This window comes from Lissotriton vulgaris, chromosome 3_2 (assembly GCF_964263255.1).
Source record: "Lissotriton vulgaris chromosome 3_2, aLisVul1.2, whole genome shotgun sequence".
NCBI lineage: Eukaryota > Metazoa > Chordata > Amphibia > Caudata > Salamandridae > Lissotriton > Lissotriton vulgaris.
This window is the reverse complement of record NC_141690.1, coordinates 151,122,560-151,141,819: the sequence shown is the minus strand read 5'-3', so window position 1 is coordinate 151,141,819 and position 19,260 is coordinate 151,122,560.

The following is a 19,260-nucleotide window of genomic DNA, read 5'->3' as shown; positions in this document are numbered from 1 at the left end:
TATACTGAGTAAGATGTCTATATAGGACGACAAAGACATTATACAAAACACAAGTTTGTACCATTTTCAAGTTATCAAAATCTGGATATGGGGTATAACCTGCAAGTCTCAGCCACATGGACCCTTCGTTACTTAGGGGGCCCATTCAAACAGTCCCAGGTACATGTGGGGGAGTCGGATGACCTCACAGCCAAATTACAACAACGAGGGTATCCGAATAAAATTGTTAAACGAGCAAGAAAGAGAGCTACAAATACCAATCGCGAGCTACTATTATCCAAAAACACCAGACCCCAGACGAACAAACCAGTCTTCGTGACTACCTTCAACACAGCCTCACAACACGTCAAGCGCCTTGTACTGAAGAATTGGAAAATTCTGAATTCAGGGGGGCTAAGTATAGAGACACCCTTGTTCTCATTTAGACGAAGTAACAACCTCAAGGACATGTTGATACACACGAGACTGAGGAATGTAGGGACACAAGGGCCCATGACAGCAGGGACGGGTTACCCACTTACATAGGCCACACACGTTGTGGTTCATGTAGTGCTTGCCACCTCACCAAGAACACTCACATGATAGACCTGGGATTACGCACTCCTTGGATACAGAAATCCCATACGAACTGCAACTCGGAGGGGGTGTTATATCTGTTGAAGTGCCCCTGCGCCAAGATGTATGTGGGCATGACGAGTAGGAGAGTGAGGATAAAAATAACGGAACATTGCAGCACGATACGATGTGGAAAATGGTAAACAGACATAATATCGAATCCAAAATATAGACTGGACATAATATCGAGGAAAAAATATAGACTAGACAAAATATCGACCAGACATAATATCGACTACAAAAATATCGAGTTATATCGATATTAATAGCCAAAATATCGAATCAAAAATATAGACTAGACATAATATCGACTAGATAGAATATAGACAAAAGAAAATGGAAAATAAGGTAAGTTTCTACTAATTTTTAATAATTGTGTAATATAAATCTGTAGTGGGTAGTGGGTTTATAGGGGAATAGGGTGGGAAGTAATTTAAATAGAATTAATTAATTATGTAATTATTAATAATAATTGTCAAATAATTAATAATTGGTAATTAAATAAAAAATAATTGGTAATTAATAATAATTGATTAATTGATAAATAATTAATTTATAGTAAATTAGTTTCAGTAGCGGGTAGTGGGTTTATAGGGGAATAGGGTGGGTAGTAATTTAAATATAATTAATTAATTATGTAAATTAATATTAATTGTAAAATAATTATTAATAGGTAATTAAATAAAAATTAATTGGTAATTAATAATAATTGTTTAATTGATAAATAATTAATTTATAGTAAATTAGTTTCAGTAGTGGGTTGTGGGTTTATAGGGGAATAGGGTGGGAAGTAAAGCAATAGCTAATTAATTAATTAAGTTAATTAATTAAATTGTTTAATTAATTAATAATTGTCCATGAAATGAAAAATAATTGGTAAATAAAAGTTATTGGTATAGGAAATTAAATTTACTTGGTACTAATTTTTCTATAAATTATAATTAATTATGAAGTTTTGCCTTTTTATACTGTTGCACTCACTGGAGTGGAAATAGTCATTTTAACCCCTACGCTATCCAACGCTTTCCCTACTGTTGCACCGACTGGAGTGGGAATAGTAATTTTAACCCCTACGCTATCCAACGCTTTCCCTACTGTAGCACCAACTGGAGTGGGAATAGTAATCTTTACCCCTACGCTATCCAGCGCTTTCCCTACTGTCGCACCCACTGGAGTGGGAATAGTAATTTTAACCCCTACGCTATCCAACGCTTTCCCTACTGTTGCACCCACTGGAGTGGGAATAGTAATTTTAACCCCTACGCTATCCAATGCTTTCCCTACTGTTGCACCCACTGGAGTGGGAATAGTAATTTTAACCCCTACGCTATCCAACGCTTTCCCTACTGTAGCACCCACTGGAGTGGGAATAGTAATTGTAACCCCTACGCTATCCAACGCTTTCCCTACTGTTGCACCCACTGGAGTGGGAATAGTAATCTTTACCCCTACGCTATCCAGCGCTTTCCCTACTGTTGCACCCACTAGAGTGGGAATAGTAATTTTAACCCCTACGCTATCCAACGCTTTCCCTACTGTAGCACCCACTGGAGTGGGAATAGTAATTTTAACCCCTACGCTATCCAAAGCTTTCCCTACTGTAGCACCCTCTGGAGTGGGAATAGTAATTGTAACCCCTACGCTATCCAACGCTTTCCCTACTGTTGCACCCACTAGAGTGGGAATAGTAATTTTTACCCCTACGCTATCCAGCGCTTTCCCTACTGTTGCACCCACTGGAGTGGGAATAGTAAATTTTACCCCTACGCTATCCAACGCTTTCCCTACTGTTGCACCCACTGGAGTGGGAATAGTAAATTTTACCCCTACGCTATCCAACGCTTTAGCTATTGTAGAATTCACTACAGTTGTTACAATAAATGTTAACTATTTTACTATGCTACGGTAAAATTATTATATATGTTTATTTAATTAAAAAAAATTATATAAATATATATGTATTATTTTTTAATATATTTTTTTAATTTAAAATAAATATTTATTAATATAACATTAATTTAATAATTTTAAGTAAGTTTATAATAAATATATTTATTACTACATTAGTTTTAACTTAATTTAAAGACATTTAAAAAAAACAATATTTTTTACAGTCTATATTTTAGTAACTCGATATTTTAGAGTCGATATTTTAGTACTTACCTGTTTAAAGATAGCCAGTCGATATTTTGTCCATCGATATTTTGTCAACGATATTATGGCAACTCGATATTTTTGAGGTCGATATAATTTCAGTGATCCGTGGAAAATCTAACACAAAACTCACTGCACATTTCCTAGAGCAGGGCCATAGTGTTGAGGATTTAAATGACTAGGAGTCAAATGGATGAACAAAGATCCTTGTTACAGTTTGAACAAAGATGGGTGTATCGACTGAAAAACCATATAACCGGGCTGAATGACGATATACCCTGGGGTTCTCTAGCAAGATAGATAACCGGGGTATGCCACTGGTTAGATGAGGGCTCAGAATACGAGGTATTGAAGTAATATGGGATGGTTGATAGTGGGGACGAATGTGTATAACAGAAAAGGCGAACCCATTAGATGCCACCACTACCAGCAGGGGTCCTACGTATAGTACCTTGAGGTAGAGGCGGGATAAGAATATCTATGATTCAAGACACTTTCTATAACCCATCCTTAGAAAAGTGGTAAGGTTGTAACTAAATTATGCCCCCATTTTACAATCTTACACTTCATGACCAAGATATAAGAAGGATAAACACGGGCACGCAGCGCATTAGGAAAAATGTTACAACTATTGCGAGTTAAGTGCAGCGTTAAAAGTGCATTACAATACAAAGTGTTCTAGATATTAAAAGTGACTAATCTGATTGTATTGTTATTGACTTGTAGTGACCCCCGAAGAAGGGCACATGGAGGCCCGAAATGCATTGGGTTTTTTAACTACAGAATAAATGACTATTGGCGAAGGACTTCTTGCATTCATCGCATTCTTTCATGAAGGCCTGGAATGGCACAGTTGGGATGTTAAAGATTGAAAATTGGCACCTTACCCATTTGTGGATTGTAACAACTAATCAAAACGTCATAAAAAAGAGTCGAGACATGGAAGAAAATGGTTAAAATTTATATTGAACTAAGGAGTGTGAATAAATAGTGCACGCAATTTTTAGCGGCACACAGCTGTGCATTTGGATATGGGGCTGCGTAGTCCCTTCTTTCATGTGTTTCTTAACTAATGGCAGCAGGGCATGCCTATAAATCTCATTTGCACGCAATTCAAACGAAGGATGGAATAACTTGGATGAATTAAAAATGTTGGTTTAAAATTGGTGTGCATCCCCCACTGTGATGAACTGTCTTAACCAAAGCCCAAAAATAAGGGATTGCACCCGCGCTAAGGAATCGTGACGAATGGTGGAATATAACTTGATAAAATACACAATTGGACTTAACATCGAAGTCCCTCGCAACAGTACCAATACATATATCGACCATGCGAATTTTTATAATTGAGTTGACATATCTAAGTGACTTGTACATCTTGAATGTTTATGTACTATGTTAGCCCTGCTTTTTAGAAAAATGGTGCACTTTGGGAAACGTATTTTATTTCGAGAAAGTAGTCTTGATGCAATAGAAGGCGTTAGGACCACGGGGGAATTGGGAGGGTGAACACGGGGGTGGAGAACCACAAATAGCGTGGGCGGGAAACGATCTGGTACAGCGGCTTGACTAAATCAGGATGAGGACGCGAGACATTAGCAGTTTGAAAAAACGGGTAAGCGTCAGCGGGAAAGAGCATTTATCTTACGTGGCAACCTTAGCAAATGTTAACATCAATTTTATAACTTTCAGCATGTTGTTGAGAGTGAAGCATAGCTCTCGTTAAACAGCTAAAAACCCAGATATTTAACAGCGCGTAAAGTTTCATTAATGGAGGAATCGTTAATGCAAACACAGGGCCACAGTAGGTGAAGTAGTGTGGCTCACCGGTTAGAGGCGGCAGACCCGAGAGCAGAGGACGGCCCGGGACCAGGGTTCGATTCCCGGCGCGGCAGGTTTCTGGACCAGGGTCAGCGGACTCGATAATTCTCTCGCCTCGGTGCCCACTCTGATCAGCGATCACACTCGGCAACTCTGGGCATTAGCTTGCCTCATCTTCACTAACGGCCCCACCAGACCGCCGGGGATGCCTGGTCTCACCCTGGAGATACCCATTAAGGGACCATCTCTCAGGGAAGCCAGGAAGGGTTTCGCAGCGGTCGAAGCGCCTTGGGACCCTACGGGTAAGTAGTGCGCTATATAAATGCCAATACATTTACATTTACATTTACATTTACATTTCAGCTTCTGCGCACGCCAGATAGGAGAGATAAGAACGGTTACAACCGGCTGAAGGATTATCTCGGCGAACATTTGGTCTCACACCCCGCACCTTTACAATCTTACACTTCATGACCAAGATATAAGAAGGACAAACACGGGCACGCAGCGCATTAGGAAAAATGTTACAACTATTGCGAGTTAAGTGCAGCGTTAAAAGTGCATTACAATACAAAGTGTTCTAGATATTAAAAGTGACTAATCTGATTGTATTGTTATTGACTTGTAGTGACCCCCGAAGAAGGGCACATGGAGGCCCGAAATGCATTGGGTTTTTTAACTACAGAATAAATGACTATTGGCGAAGGACTTCTTGCATTCATCGCATTCTTTCATGAAGGCCTGGAATGGCACAGTTGGGATGTTAAAGATTGAAAATTGGCACCTTACCCATTTGTGGATTGTAACAACTAATCAAAACGTCATAAAAAAGAGTCGAGACATGGAAGAAAATGGTTAAAATTTATATTGAACTAAGGAGTGTGAATAAATAGTGCACGCAATTTTTAGCGGCACACAGCTGTGCATTTGGATATGGGGCTGCGTAGTCCCTTCTTTCATGTGTTCCCATTTCTAACAAGACACTATTTTCACATTTGCTAATAGGGTGACATCAGGTAGTAACGAAATGAACTACGAGTTCCAATGTACGATGCGGTCCTAGACATATGTTAACAGAGGAAGCAGGCACCCGATGTAACAGCAGAAGGGGCGGAATAACATCCACCCAGGTAACGCCCTCTGAGCGTGGTATCCTAGATACCGTGGATGACGGCAGGACGCAGTTCCACATCATCACATGGACGCGAGAGAGAGCTAGCGGGAAAACGCCCTCATAAGATATTTAAAGCTGCAACCTTACCGTGAACACTGACTACTCGGTGTCACGGAAAGCGGGCAAGGGAGCAGGATGCCACCCAAGGAACAGTAAGGAGCATTGTGGGAGGAGGAGTGAGAGAGAGGGGGGAGAGAGGAAGGAAGGGGTGTTGTTGGCGTGATTAAACATCACGGAAGCTAGAACCAGGAAGTCAGCTAAAACGCCAAACACGACTCTAAAACCGTTCCTTTGTACTTTCCTCCCCATATCTTCCCTCGTATATACAGGTTGTGTTCGAAGGGGGAACCTCCCGCAGGGCACCAATTTGTGTTCACGAATTCAATGAACTCGGTAAGTAAAACAAATGGTATTGATGGATAAGTTGCATGATGGGTAATTCATTTGTAAAACGGGGAAGAGTGTTGCGAGTGATGGACCTTCGCGGGGGTAATGTGAAGAGTGTAAACGAAGTTTGATGAGCCATCCGATCGGGAAGCACGAGGTCGGACAGTAATGTGCTCGCGTGCTGGGAAGGGTGGGGTAAAGAGATCCCACTTCAGTAAAAGGATCATGAATGAATTAGGAGGATTCATTACCAACCTAACCATAAAACAGCATGATATAAGAGAGACACAAATGGTTTGCACAATAGAGATGGCAAGCCTCAAGATGGGAAAAGAGAACGCATTACATTACTTTATTTTCTCTTTTATCCACAGTAAGTGTTTTTCCCGTATTTCGGGATAAGCCTCTACATGTAACAGGAGAGGGCACAGATTTGTAAAGACTGGCTCAGTTCCAAGGGGCCCAGTATACCGAATTGCGGTAGGGCTCGGACAGAAATAAAAGGCGACTGTCCTGAAGAATACCGATGTGACCAGCTTTGGCACATTTGTTACGGTTGAAACATGTCGACATAAGCAGTATCAGGAGGGAAGTCTTGTGAGATCCTTGGGCCTCGAACAAGACACTTCCCATCCTAATTCGAGTTTTTATTCCTGATAGGGGTACCAGGTAATGTCCAATAAAACACTTATTTCAGTTGGCACCCTTAATCAGTTTTAACATTCCTTATTAACTGCACTTTAGTTGCACTATTATTTCTGACACTTGGTGATTGGTACACATCAAATCACTTTATATGTTACATGTTGTCTGGAATTTATGGTTTGTCTTGTCGAGTGACTTTGATTATTATTGTTTTCCCCTTCCCTAATGCCCTGCCCGGGGTGTGGCTACACCAGGGCGTATTGCAAGCATGCCCAATGATGGTAGAATGTCACATACTTCGGTATGAGTGAGGGCAACTTTTTCCAATGATTGAATTTCCCCATGTCTACGTTCCGTTGTGGTTCCTTTTTTTGTGTGTACCCTACTACCCCCCTTGTGTGTTCACTTGAATTTCTGTGGGGGCCTGGGGTGGTAGAGTTAGGAGCCCTTACCCCTTCTTTGTGTTTGATAACATGAGGAAGTGGGCCATTAAACCAAGTCAAGGAATTTCAACAAGTGCATATGGGCGATATTCAGCAGGTGCCTGGGACTTTGTGCATTCATGAAAAGTATTATCATTAGCTTCCACAGCCAAAAATGAGACCCAGGAATAAAAGACTTAAAAGCGGAACGCTGCATCTGCTTCTACAACAAAAATCACAGGAGGTCCTGCTGTAGGGACCCATGTTCTGCAAATGTTGAGTTACCGCAGGGCAGCAATTAACAGCAGTAGCAATGGGTTGCCCCATAACTAATTTATAAAACAGATTCAGAGTGTAGCACAAACAAGGTGTACACCTTTTAATATTCAAGCTTGAAAAACCAACAGAACTAGGTATTTCCTTATAACTGTGGAGGACAAATCCCTTACACCACAGACGTCGCTGATAAAAGGTGTGAGGGTATTGTAGACAAGCACAAGCCCTACACAGAGTTCCTGCAAGTAAGTACCTGACCAAAATGTTGGCGCCATGCTTGAGACCCTAGAACATCAGCATGTAGGGACTGAGTGAGCATGCCACCTCAGTACCCATGAGCCCGAGTCCGACTAGCTATAGTGTCTCACTTGCACTCCTAACATTACTCTCAGCCCTCTCAGGGATTGCTCCAACAGGAAACACCCTTTTGCTCTCTCACTCATAAACAATAAGATAAACAAGAGACGTGAAGGAAGTTTAGAATATTTATTTAACTATTGTGCTCTACAATGCAGTATTTGCACCGCAATTAGAAACCAAATGCATACTAAAAATACTGTTAGCATGGTTAATAAACCATATACCATGAAAAGTCCTATCATGTTATAAAACAGATCAGCCTAAACCCCCCCTCTCTTTCTTCTGAATCTCTATGATTATATATCAAAGATCTCTGGGATTATTGGTGGACCCTGCACCTTACTTTACATAGATGGTCGTTCTGCATCTCAGATGATGCAGCAATCTTGCCCCAGGAACTACGCTCAATGTGTGTGTTGGCTTATACTCTTGTGCTCAATTATATGACAAAACATGTGATCACAAACAACAGCTGCGTTCTCGTGTTGTATCTAGGTTCTAGTGGCTGACCAGAGAGAATAACAAAGGGCATTGTTGTTTGACCTTATCTGTGGTTTTCAGACTAAATCCCAGGCAAAGAACAGAACACAAAAACATACGCAGGTGTGAAAGTACAGTGTGGCACAAAGCAAGCAGGTTTATATAGTAACGTGTGCAAATGAAAATGCGGCCTACAAAGTGCAGAATTAGGCTTACATAGAGAAAACTACAATGGGCCACACAAGAAACACATGACAAAATCGAAGGCGTCTTGTGGATTTAGCCGTGTTGAGTTCGAGACAACAACCTGAGGACCCCCGGTGAGATGTATAACAGATGCCAGTAGTGGGGTGTGCACATCAACTTGTGGGGAAAACGTCAGCACTGGCAATGGAGGGCAATTCAGGAGGGGACCTTTCGGGAGTGGAGCGTCATAAGGACATATGTTCTTTTCAAGATTGTTTACAGAACGTGTGTGCTGCTTTCGCAGTGTCAAAAAGTGAGTTTTACTGTCCTCATCAACACTGAGACATGCAGGGTACAACATACCATATTGAAGCCCCATTTTAAGTAGTGTAGATTTGACATCGGCAAATTTCTGCACCACCATGTTGGAGTCAGGGTGCAGGGAGATTATGGAGCAAGGTCACTGTTGTGGACCATTCCCTCTAGACAGTCTCAGGGTCACATCAAAGTGCCAGAAATTTAGCAGTCTGGCAATTATCGGTCTTGGAGAGTACCCGGGGCTGGGTCAGGGGCCAAAGGAACAGGGTGCATGTTCCACCACAAAGGTGGATGTTAATTTCTCTCCAACATATCAGCCAGTAACCTCTCAATGAACAAATCCAGGCATCCAGTATTTGCAATCCTGAGGATGAGCAGGTTGTTACGCCGCCCCCTCGCCTCCAGGTCTTCGTTCTTAATGGTCACAGATTTCAGTCGCTTTTCCAGTCACTCCAAATGTTTGTGGTCTGTGAGCACTATTCTCCAAGTTTGAAACTCAGCCCCAAGCGGCATATAGTCTGACATCATTTTTTCTTTTTTTTTTGTCAAATCTGTTTATTAGCAATTTTTTAGGAACAGTACATTAAAGAAAATCACAGTGCATTGGACATTTCCTCATTTGCAGCTCAGCAATTGGGTATACCGAACACACTATGGTAGGCCTTGTAACGGTAATCATGGGGTACAAGTCCACATGTGCAATTAGTTGAAAGACTGCCCACCCAATACTGGCCAAACACATGCTGCCAGGGCAATCGCCCCAAAGTAAGTCCATATCTGTCCACACGCTGAGTCTTCGTGTATTATCATAGTTGAGGATGGATCCTCCCAGCACCCGGTTTGTGCACAAGATTGACTTTTATATAACAGTTGAAACCAAACAGTGAAAGAAAACAGAGAGAAACAAGTGCAGCTGAAGTAAACACACTGGTACCTACTATTCTGCCCCCCAAAACCCCCCCTGGCAGCCCCCCCCCGCACGTGCTCATTCTTTGATCACAGCTAAACTACACACCTGAAGCCCACGTGTCTCCAGCAATCATGGGCATTATTCAAGTGTCAGTCAGTCAGTCAGTAAGAAAACTTTATTTGGTTAATTACAACCTTAAAAGTATACCCTATACATAAAATTACTGTTAAAACTTGAACAAGATCATATTAAAAACATGGCATTTGTACTTCCCGTAAAATAGTACATTCCTTCGTACTAAATACAAAAATACCCCTAGGGGTAATTAAGTCAGGTAATTTCCATCAGCATCAAATCAATTCCAAAGGTTCCAAATCACAATGTTAACCTTTACATGTACAGGCTCATCCTCCCCCCATGAGCGCCGCCTAAGATATTTACTCTGAACACTTTAGAAACAACTTGACTTTACACAAAAATGTCCCCATAGCACAAGCAATATCTAGATACCTCATTTCAGCTATAAAGCTAGCAGCTTGCATCCTATTTCTGATCCTGTATTTTTTTAAAATCGGACATAAAATTTATTTTCGTAAATCTAAAAACATCATACAATCTAGTAAAATGTGTACAATATCGCAGTGGGTACCCAACCCGCAAGTACAGGTTCCATTATTATTCAACATAAAATTTTTGGCTTCCTTGTTCCCATAGCAGGGGTTTATCCCCATTCGCACTTTTAGGACCTCACGTCTTAGGCGGTAGCTGGGCAATCTGTCTAAATAGGGGTACTGTTGGTTAAGTTCCCAGGCCAGGGTCATATATGACACCGAAACTTTCTGCGAGAGATACTCTCTATCATATGTGCGGGACGTCTCGGCTCCCAGTGACCTCAGTTCCTTCCTAGCTATATGTGGATGACTCAGTTCCGGGCATAGTTTTAAACCCAACACACCATAGGCTTCACTTAGTGTGGCTCTTGTTTCTTTCGCCCAGGTCAGTTCGCTAGCGACAATTTCACTTTTACACCACTGTGAAATTTTTAAGTGCTCTCCAGACCCTAGGCGCTGCCAAAAGCGGATTAGTGCCATACAGGCAGTTACTGCCCAGGAGGTAATTCCCAGCTCCAGTCTTGCAGCATGTACCATAGAAGATTTAGGCAAAGAGAACAGGTTTTTAAAAATATTTCCCTCCTCTTTATCCCACCCTTTTTTCCCACTTAAATAGAGCACTTCTGCCCCATACAGGAATTGGGGGGGGACCATTGCTAGGTAGGCTTTTATGACTGGCCTATCTGAATTTTCCCCGTACACACTATTAAATCTTTTTAGCCCCTTCACAGAGGCAGATGCCCTCATTTTGAGAGCCTCCAGATGGGTATACCATTTAAGGTCACTCTTAAACCAGATTCCCAGGTATCTGTATTCGTTCACCCTTTCGAGTGGCTTTGTATCCAGATACCACAGGAAGCTAGTTTTACTCCTACCGAAGCATACAATTTTAGTTTTATCCATGTTCACTGTTAACTTTTTATTCCGCCAGTATTCATTGAACATGTTTAATTTCCTCTGGAGGCCTATCTGTGTCAGGTCCATAATCACTAAATCGTCCGCGTATAGTAGGCACGAAACATGATTTCCTCCCAATTTTGGACTCGCCCCTTTAACCTCACTTAGTTTTGCTGGTAGGTCGGCCAAAAACAGAGAAAAAAGCAGTGGGGCGAGTACGCAACCCTGCCTCAAGCCATTTCCAATCTGGATCTTCCCAGACAATCCACCCTCCTCGTCCAAGATTATCTGGGCCCAGTTTTCTGTGTGTAAGGCTTTTATAATGGCCAAAAGGTCTCCGTGTAGATTATATCCTTCCAAGTGAATAATCGAACTGGCGTTCATCCCACAGCATACCCCAACATTCTGATGACATCCCTCAATCCTCTGCATCTCCTGCGCCCCCGCCTCCCCATCCTGCTGTAAGATACCAAGCATGCACTCCCAGCACTCTGCCATGGGTTTCTTCCGCACACTTGGCGGGTCGCTTCCCTTCCAGCGCCTCGTGAGGAGGCGCGTAGCCACCACCAACCCCAGGTCTAAGAAGTGAGAGGACGCCTTGTCTTTGGGTGGTCTCTTAAATTGATGCAATATATATTCCGGCCACTCCAGGGGTATAGTACGTCCAGTGCATCTGCGGAGCAGTTCGCCGATTGCACTCCAGTAGGAGTCCAGCCTAGGACAACTCCATAAGAGGTGAAGGAGCCCTGCATCTAGTTCCCCGCACCTGGGGCAGGACGCGTCTGCAAGGTGGAAATATCTATTTATGAGCGCATGTGTGAGGTAGGCCATGTGAACAACATAAAGTTGTATTTGGCGGAAGCGCAGGTTTCTGGGGATGCGCACTGGGCTTTTAAGGATTCTGTCCCATTCCTTGTCGGACAATGTCCTGCCCATGTCCTGCTCCTATTTAGCCCTGCGGGAGATCAAACTAGCCCCTGTATGGACCCTCAACGACCCTGCAAACCAATGTCCCAGGTGCCTACCCCTCCCCATGACATGCAGGTATTGTATGGTTAAATGCGATGCAGGCTCTGATGTCATGTCTCCCCATTTGGCCGTCATCTTTGCCACTAGGGATCGATGCAGCAGGAACCCCCCAGGGGGAAGCCCGTCTTCCCCAACCAGTGTTTCATATGGTACCAGCGTGCCGTCTCGAAAGAGGTCTCTCAGTGTCTGTATGTCCGCCTCTTTCCAACGGTCCATCATGGGCCACGTAAGGACTCCGTCACCTCCCAGGAAAGCCTCCAGGGGCACCGCAGGCGCATATGTAATTACTCTCCGGGTAATGAAGAGGGCTCTGCGAAAGCCCTTGTATGCTACCGCCAGCAGTAGCGGGGCGGGTCTCGCAAGTGCCGCCAGTTGGTGAAAAAGCTGTGTGATTCGCTCTAGCGAATACGGTGGCTCCACTGTGGCGGCGTCTTCCCTACCTCTGTCTACCAGCCAGCGAGCGATCCACTGGAGCTGCGCCGCTAAGTAATAATGCTCAAAACAGGGAGCGGCCAGCCCGCCACTATCCGTTGGAAGGTACAATTTCGCAAGCGCCAACTGGTGTTGGGATGTGCCCCAAATTAAGTCCTGTAACGTCGCATTGAGCGATGAAAAGAAGGAGGCGGCACATAGAGAGGCAGGTTGACAAAATAGTACAGGAGTCTGGGGAGCATAACCATTTTGGCATGGCCACCCTGCCCGTCGTGGTCAGCGGAAGGGTAGTCCAAAAACGTATGTGGGACCTATGCGATGCCACCGCTCTACCCAGGTTGCCATCAAATAGGTTAACCGGCTGCTTATAGACCTGTACCCCTAGATACCTGAAGGTGTTGACCTCCCATTGGACCCTCGTGGCACCAAGACAGTACCCCGGATCCTCTGTCTCCGCATTGACGGCATAAAGAAATGACTTGCCCGCGTTTACTTTAAGCCCATAGACAACTGCGAACTGCTCCAGCACCTGGGCCAGCTTCTCCGGTACGTGCGCCACATCTTTTATGAACACAAGCAGGTCATCCGCATAAAGCGAGACCTGATGAGTCGCATCCCCAGTGGAATGCCGCTCCCAGTGTCTGCCGCAACACCACCGCCAACGGCTCCACCGCTAGCGCGAACAACAACGGGGACAGGGGACATCCATGACGGGTGCCCCGGCCCACCGCCACCGACTCGGAAATATATGGGCCTAGCCGCACCCGAACCTCAGGGTTCGTGTAGAGGAGTTGAACCGCCTGCAGGAAGCCCTCGCCTAAATCGTAGCGCGAGAGCGCCGCAGTTAGGTACCTCCACTCCAGGCAGTCCAAGGCCTTCTCCAAGTCAATTATCAGGCACCCTGCCCTGGGCCAGTCCCTTGTTGCCTCCGCCGCCACCCTAAAGAACCTCCTGAGGTTCAGAGATGTAGATCTCGCCGGCACAAACCCATTCTGATCAGGGTTCACTAGGGTTGGGACCACTGCCGCGAGCCGCTCTGCTAGTATTTTTGTGAAGATTTAATAGTCCGCGTTGAGCATGGCCAGCGGTCTATACAACCTAAAGCAGTGTGGTTCCTGTCTGGTTTAGGCAAGGAGACTAGAAATGCTTCCCGCATGGACGGGGAACGAACCTTCGTCTATGGCAGTGTTAAACAGCTGAAGGAGTAGGGGGCGCCAAAATATCCCTGTTCGCCTTGTAATATTCCACGGGCAGGCCATCAGGCCCAGGGGTTTTCCCAGCCGCCATATCCCCAATTGCATCTCCCACTTCTTCCAGAGTGAGTGGAGCGTTGGGCACACCCCTATGATCCTCAGTCGCCACGGGTAAGGCAAGAGCGTCCAGGAACGCATCCATCGCGTGCCGGGGGCCTGTGCCTGGAGACTGGTATAGTTGCTTATAATGATCGGTCAGAGCGCTGTGAATTTCTCTCTGAGTGTATACCATCTCCCCCTCCGCAGTGCGCCTATAGGGGCTTGATGCCCTTCGCTTTGCACCGACCAGGCCAACAACCGGCCAGCTCGTCCGCCTTGGCGTGTGTCCTAGCCGTGTGTGCCGCGTAAGTATGCCAGTGCAACTGCTCCATAAGCGACGCGTGCTGAGTGCCTAGATCGCTGAGCGCACACGAGTGCTCGCCCATCCCTTCGCCCTCCCTTTCATATCGGAGGAGCTCCAACTCCAGTTTTGTCAGGGAAGCCGATAACTTTTTCCGTATGTTCCATGTGGCCCCCCTGCAATGCCCGCAAATAGCTGCTTTATGTGCCTCCCACTCCACCAGTGCGCTGCTCGCCGTCCCTTCATTTGCCTAGTAGGCTAGGATGGCCGTGCCCAATGAGAATTGGAACTCAGCGTCTTCAAGCGCAGCAGGCTGCAGCCACCACGTGGGCACAGGGGGACGGCCTGCCTCCCAGCTGATCCTGAACCATAGGGGGTTGTGAACTGAGTGCATTCTCCCTAAGTATTCTGTCTTGGCGAGGAGCAGGTGCAAGGACTGGGTGCCTATTATTCTATCCAGGCGGACGTGTAGGTCATAGACCGGGGAGTAGAAGGAGTACATTCTACCTGTGGGGTGCTGCACGCGCCAGAGGTCACACACCCCCCAATGTACAAGCCAATCCCTAAACGCTTGTGCGGTAGACGTCACTGTCGGGGCTCGAAGGGGAGGGAAGGACCTATCTAAGTGCGTGTCCAGTACCATGTTGAAGTACCCCCCAAGCAGCAAGGGGAGTCCAGTGCACGGATGAAGGATGTGGTTCAGGCTCTCTAAGTAGGAAGGCTGCTCTGTGTTCAGGGCATAGAGGGAGCCTACAGCTTTTCCTGGCCATTCAGTCGCCCCCGCACCAGCGCGTGCCTGCCCGCAGGATCTACCCACATGTCTGTACAGTTAAATGGGACACCCGCCCCAATCCAGATCAGGGTGCTGCGCGCGTGTGCATAGAAGGTTGTACCAAATATCTGTCCCCTCCAGCGCCTGCGCAGCTTTTCTATCTCAACTAGTGTCATGTGTGTCTCCTGGAGGAGTGCTATCCCCACCCCATGGTGCTGTAGGTAGGAAAACACTGAATAACAACGAGAGGGGGTGTGCATATCGCGGATGATTCAGGACACTATGTTAGTGTGTGTCATGTGTCAGGTCTGTTCGCACGTGCATCTGGTCAAGGGAGTGCCCCCCGAGGGGTCCAGGAGCGCCAGCGAGGGTAGGAAGGCCAGTGTGCTGCATTAAAAACATGTGAACAGTCACAAACGATATAACAGGAAGGGCGAGTCCCCAGTTGGGCATACGTCCAAACAGTAGCAAGATCCACCTCACCATAGCGAGTTTAACTCAGCGTGTCTGCTGATTGGGTGCGTGTGCTGCCAACAATCCCAGTACTCTACACCCCTAACACATATCACCTGGGATCACAGGAAGTGCCCCTGAGCACCTAATACCCATATCCCCGCTTTAGCGGCGTGCGACTCCTGCAAGGGAGCCCTCTAGACGATTAAGCTGTCAGCGCTCATAAGACTTAGCCCAGGGTTTACACCCACCTCCCCTCAGCCCAAAAGGTTTCCGCTGCCATACCACTATACTTGGGGGAAGGCAAGCGGGTCTCAGCAGTATCTCTTCCGTGCGCTCAGCAACGATATGAGGCAAAGAAGCATCGCTAGCAGTTATCAAGCTAACAGCATGTCTCCTTCTTCCCGTTCACCCCAGATCATATCACATAAGAAGGTCCGCTGTCTATGGTGTCACCACTGACATGTTTTTTGAAAAGCAGGACAGTAGTGAACTCAATTAATAAACCAAAAAACCCAAGGAAACCACATACAAATTATTCAGATAAATATTATTATTATATTATTTTCTTCATTTTTGTTGAAAAATGTATTTTATAAAAATACACATATTTAATAAAAAAAAGTCAATGTCATACATTATATAATTCAATTAGGTTGTAGAGACATATTGGAAGACAAACAAAGGGAAAAAGAAACACAAATGACTAAATTGTTAGGTTGGGCTAGTGGAGTTAGCAAAGCGGTGGATGGAAACTCTACGCACGTTTCGGCTATTGCCTTCTTCAGGAGTCCGTCATTTGCAATAGAACATAAAACACAACAGTAGTGATATGGTAGCAAACTTATTACGATTTTTTCGTGATTTTATTCAGGAAATTTTCCAGCGAGGGGACAACGCTCACTTCACCTAATTTATTCTTGTTATCATGTGTCTTTTTCTCATTGATATACGATTCTTGAGAGACTTGCAAGGGCACTTAGGTAATTCAGTGGTTGGATTCGCTTGATATTTGGCAGCCGTTTCTCAGTAAAGTGCGATGTTTGAGAATCTATGGAGGGTCGCAACAACAGTCCGTTGAAACGTGAAGTGGCTATAAAACACGATGTAGTCCTACTCGCATCTCTAAGTAATCCATATCATTGATTTCTTCTCTTCGATCATTAAAGGACCCGGGACGCTGACTGACCTTAACGGCGTCAATCGTCGTGTTATGAATGGGGTTCTGGATGTCGTTGGTCGTGGTAGCCGAACCGAAAGAAGTTTTTATAAAAGAAAATAATATAAATAAAAGAAAAATAATATTTTGTATACAAACAACATGATTTGTCTACATGTCACAATATTTATTTGAATAATTTGTATGTGGTTTCCTTGGTTTTTTTGGCATATTAATTGAGTTCACTACTGTCCTGCTTTTCAAAAAATATTTCAATTTATTCCCTACTAGTAGGGAATACATTAAGAGTAGGGGTCCCCATTTTTTCCAAATTGTGTCACCACTGGCATGGCCACGTCGTCGGAGAGCACAGTTGATGGGGATGACGGGCTGCTTGTGCCTGGTTCACTATGTGTCTGCGATTTCTGTCGGCCCCCGCCACGCATTACACCCAGGTTCACAACCGCTTTGAGGGCTTCCTGCCGCTCGAGCTGCTTTTCCTCCAGACTAGGTGCTGCTGGGCCGATGTTCTGGCCGCGGAGGGCACCCCGCTTCCTGCGCCTCCTCGACTTTTGCACCTGCCATTCCCCTCCCCCCTCCCGCGGCCTCAGGTTGCGCGCCTTTCCACTGTCCCGTTTCCTCCAGCCAGTCCCATACATCCGACGGCACGTCGAAGAAGCGGGCCCCATCTTTGGTGATCACTCTGAGTCGGGAGGGGAACAACAAGGAGTACGGCAGTCCCAGTTCCCGCGGCTGCTTCTTCACTGCCAAGTATGTGCTCCTCCGTCTCTGCACTGTCGCCGTGTAATCAGGGAAGAACATCACACAGCTGTTTCCCACCGTCAGAGTGTCCAGCTTCCTCGTTTCTCGCAGCATATCATCCCGATCACGATAATTGAGCAGCTTGAAGAGAAACAGGCGAGGTTGGGCGCCAGGACGAGGCTTCTGCGCCGGCACCCTATGCGCTCTTTCCACAACAAAGTGCGGGGACAACACCCCGATGGCAGGAGATCTCTCAACCAGGGCTTGGTGTACCTCTCCGGGTCTTTCCCCTCTTCGCCTTCCGGGAGCCCGACCACACGAACATTGTTGCGCCGGGAGCGCCCTTCCGCGTCCTCCATACGATCCTCCAGCACATGTACCCTGTCAAGGATGTCCTGAAGCACCGAGGTATGCTGATGTACCACCGGCTGCAACTCCTGGAACGACTGACGCTGCTCCAAAACGGTGTCCACCAGTTTGCGATGGTCGGCGTGAAGTAATGTAAAATTTGACGTTACCTTGTTGATTCGGGTCTCAAGTGATGTCTTCGTCTGCTCCAGCGTGGTGCCAATGTATTCCACTGCCGCCAGCACAAAATCCATCTTGGCTGCAAGGGCAGCCGCCGGATCCAGACCGTCGCCCTGCGAGCCATGCGGTTGGCCCGGTCCATCTGCTGATTCTGCAGGGTTTTATCCCTGAGCCTGCCCATCGCAAGCTGCTGCGCAGACGGCATCCACACTTGCTGACAGCTGCCCGTCCTCTAGCTCCAGGCCCCCACCCATGGTTCTATGGAGAAGGCACCTCTTTAGTCCAGTGTCAACAGTCGCCACCAGAGGAGTCGCCGAACCAGTCCAAGGGTCCACACAGGCAAGGCCCCCGTGCCCAACAGTCTACACTCGCCTCTCTGGTTTCTCTGGTAGGGGACCAACCGGCAAAGCGCGGTCCGGCAGGGGTGCGCCTCTCCAATCCTCCAGTGACCCCACACCAGCAGTCCCACGCCGATGTGCCACTGCTATGCCCCCTCAAAAGCTCCCTGTAACATAGGGCCCAGCGTTGCAGTGGCAAAATCCAGCATGTTTCTCGTAGATCTGAGTTCACGAGGCCTTCCCCGGGCACGGCACCTAGCACGGGTCAGGGGCAGCCTTCTCAGGAACAACACCAGACAAGATGACACCAGCAACCACGAAGATGGCTCCAACGCCGACAACAAAATGGCGCCCAGAGCCCGTCGTGCCCAGCCACAATCGTACAGCCCGGTCCCAGCAGTCATGGCCTGAGGATAACAAGTTCGGCCACTAAGTCGACCCCAGTCAGCACCCAGCACTACAGTCCGTGCCAGCGCCACTGTCCAGGCGAGGGGCAGGTTCTATCCAGGCGGGGCAGCAGTGTCCGCCAAATCTCAGCCCCTGCCAGCCGGCGTCTGTTACGTATGTGCCTCCAGCAGTGGCCCACCACGCACCACGGCCCACAGAGATGGCGCACCTGCACAGTCCTAGGCGGCCACTACACAAATGCCGCTGCGCACAAGTGGTGACAACTGCAAAGCTTCGATGGTCCCAGCAGCGGAGGTCCCTGCCGTGCAATCAAGATAGGCATCACACTCCACGGGGCCTCGGTCACCTGACGGCCTCTCCCCACAGGGTGCTGAATGTGTTCCAGGTGCAGGGGGACTAAGATGGCTCCCACACCACCTCTAAAATGGCGGCCAGCGCTCAGGGCAACGGCCCGAGGGCGCGAAACTTAGTCAGTTGTGGCTGCCCGGGTGTCGTGAGTCTCGGGCATCCAGCCTTCCACAAACATCATC